This window comes from Musa acuminata, unplaced genomic scaffold, assembly GCF_036884655.1.
Source record: "Musa acuminata AAA Group cultivar baxijiao unplaced genomic scaffold, Cavendish_Baxijiao_AAA HiC_scaffold_406, whole genome shotgun sequence".
NCBI classification, from domain to species: Eukaryota; Viridiplantae; Streptophyta; class Magnoliopsida; order Zingiberales; family Musaceae; genus Musa; species Musa acuminata.
Window position 1 is genome coordinate 242,501 of NW_027020654.1, and position 2,500 is coordinate 245,000.

Here is a 2,500-nt window from a genome sequence, read left to right on the forward strand (position 1 = left end):
GGCCTGTTTTTGCGTTGCGCGGTGACCATCTTGAGCGGAGCAAAATGTCAGCCATCTCAGCACCCTGGAACCCCCCGGGTGGCACAGGGCTGGATGGGGCTTTCGTATAGCAGGGACGGTGATGCCTCTCGCTTCGCTCGCTGTCCGCCGCTCGCTGCTCGCTCGCGCAGCCAAAAATGGCCAGTTTTGGCCCGTTTTTGGGCCGTTTTGGCCTGTTTTTGGGCTGTTCTTGCGTCGCGCGGTGACCGTCGTGAGCGGAGCAAAATGTCAGCCATCTCAGCACCCTGGAACCCCCCGGGTGGCACAGGGCTGGATGGGGCTTTCGTATAGCAGGGACGGTGCTGCCTCTCGCTTCGCTCGCTGTCCGCCGCTCGCCGCTCGCTCGCGCAGCCAAAAATGGCCAGTTTTGTCCCGTTTTTGGGCCGTTTTGGCCTGTTTTTGGGCTGTTCTTGCGTCGCGCGGTGACCGTCGTGAGCGGAGCAAAATGTCAGCCATCTCAGCACCCTGGAACCCCCCGGGTGGCACAGGGCTGGATGGGGCTTTCGTATAGCAGGGACGGTGCTGCCTCTCGCTTCGCTCGCTGTCCGCCGCTCGCCGCTCGCTCGCGCAGCCAAAAATGGCCAGTTTTGGCCCGTTTTTGGGCCGTTTTGGCCAGTTTTTGGCCTGTTCTTGCGTCGCGCGGTGACCGTCGTGAGCGGAGCAAAATGTCAGCCATCTCAGCACCCTGGAACCCCCCGGGTGGCACAGGGCTGGATGGGGCTTTCGTATAGCAGGGACGGTGCTGCCTCTCGCTTCGCTCGCTGTTCGCCGCTCGCCGCTCGCTCGCGCAGCCAAAAATGGCCAGTTTTGGCCCGTTTTGGCCAGTTTTTGGCCTGTTTTTGCGTTGCGCGGTGACCATCTTGAGCGGAGCAAAATGTCAGCCATCTCAGCACCCTGGAACCCCCCGGGTGGCACAGGGCTGGATGGGGCTTTCGTATAGCAGGGACGGTGATGCCTCTCGCTTCGCTCGCTGTCCGCCGCTCGCTGCTCGCTCGCGCAGCCAAAAATGGCCAGTTTTGGCCCGTTTTTGGGCCGTTTTGGCCTGTTTTTGGCCTGTTCTTGCGTCGCGCGGTGACCGTCGTGAGCGGAGCAAAATGTCAGCCATCTCAGCACCCTGGAACCCCCCGGGTGGCACAGGGCTGGATGGGGCTTTCGTATAGCAGGGACGGTGCTGCCTCTCGCTTAGCTCGCTGTCCGCCGCTCGCCGCTCGCTCGCGCAGCCAAAAATGGCCAGTTTTGTCCCGTTTTTGGGCCGTTTTGGCCTGTTTTTGGGCTGTTCTTGCGTCGCGCGGTGACCGTCGTGAGCGGAGCAAAATGTCAGCCATCTCAGCACCCTGGAACCCCCCGGGTGGCACAGGGCTGGATGGGGCTTTCGTATAGCAGGGATGGTGCTGCCTCTCGCTTCGCTCGTTGTCCGCCGCTCGCCGCTCGCTCGCGCAGCCAAAAATGGCCAGTTTTGGCCCGTTTTTGGGCCGTTTTGGCCAGTTTTTGGCCTGTTCTTGCGTCGCGCGGTGACCGTCGTGAGCGGAGCAAAATGTCAGCCATCTCAGCACCCTGGAACCCCCCGGGTGGCACAGGGCTGGATGGGGCTTTCGTATAGCAGGGACGGTGCTGCCTCTCGCTTCGCTCGCTGTCCGCCGCTCGCCGCTCGCTCGCGCAGCCAAAAATGGCCAGTTTTGGCCCGTTTTGGCCAGTTTTTGGCCTGTTTTTGCGTTGCGCGGTGACCATCTTGAGCGGAGCAAAATGTCAGCCATCTCAGCACCCTGGAACCCCCCGGGTGGCACAGGGCTGGATGGGGCTTTCGTATAGCAGGGACGGTGATGCCTCTCGCTTCGCTCGCTGTCCGCCGCTCGCTGCTCGCTCGCGCAGCCAAAAATGGCCAGTTTTGGCCCGTTTTTGGGCCGTTTTGGCCTGTTTTTGGGCTGTTCTTGCGTCGCGCGGTGACCGTCGTGAGCGGAGCAAAATGTCAGCCATCTCAGCACCCTGGAACCCCCCGGGTGGCACAGGGCTGGATGGGGCTTTCGTATAGCAGGGACGGTGCTGCCTCTCGCTTAGCTCGCTGTCCGCCGCTCTCTCGCTCGCTCGCGCAGCCAAAAATGGCCAGTTTTGGCCCGTTTTTGGGCCGTTTTGGCCTGTTTTTGGGCTGTTCTTGCGTCGCGCGGTGACCGTCGTGAGCGGAGCAAAATGTCAGCCATCTCAGCACCCTGGAACCCCCCGGGTGGCACAGGGCTGGATGGGGCTTTCGTATAGCAGGGACGGTGCTGCCTCTCGCTTCGCTCGCTGTTCGCCGCTCGCTCGCGCAGCCAAAAATGGCCAGTTTTGGCCCGTTTTTGGGCCGTTTTGGCAAGTTTTTGGCCTGTTCTTGCGTTGCGCGGTGACCGTCGTGAGCGGAGCAAAATGTCAGCCATCTCAGCACCCTGGAACCCCCCGGGTGGCACAGGGCTGGATGGGGCTTTCGTAT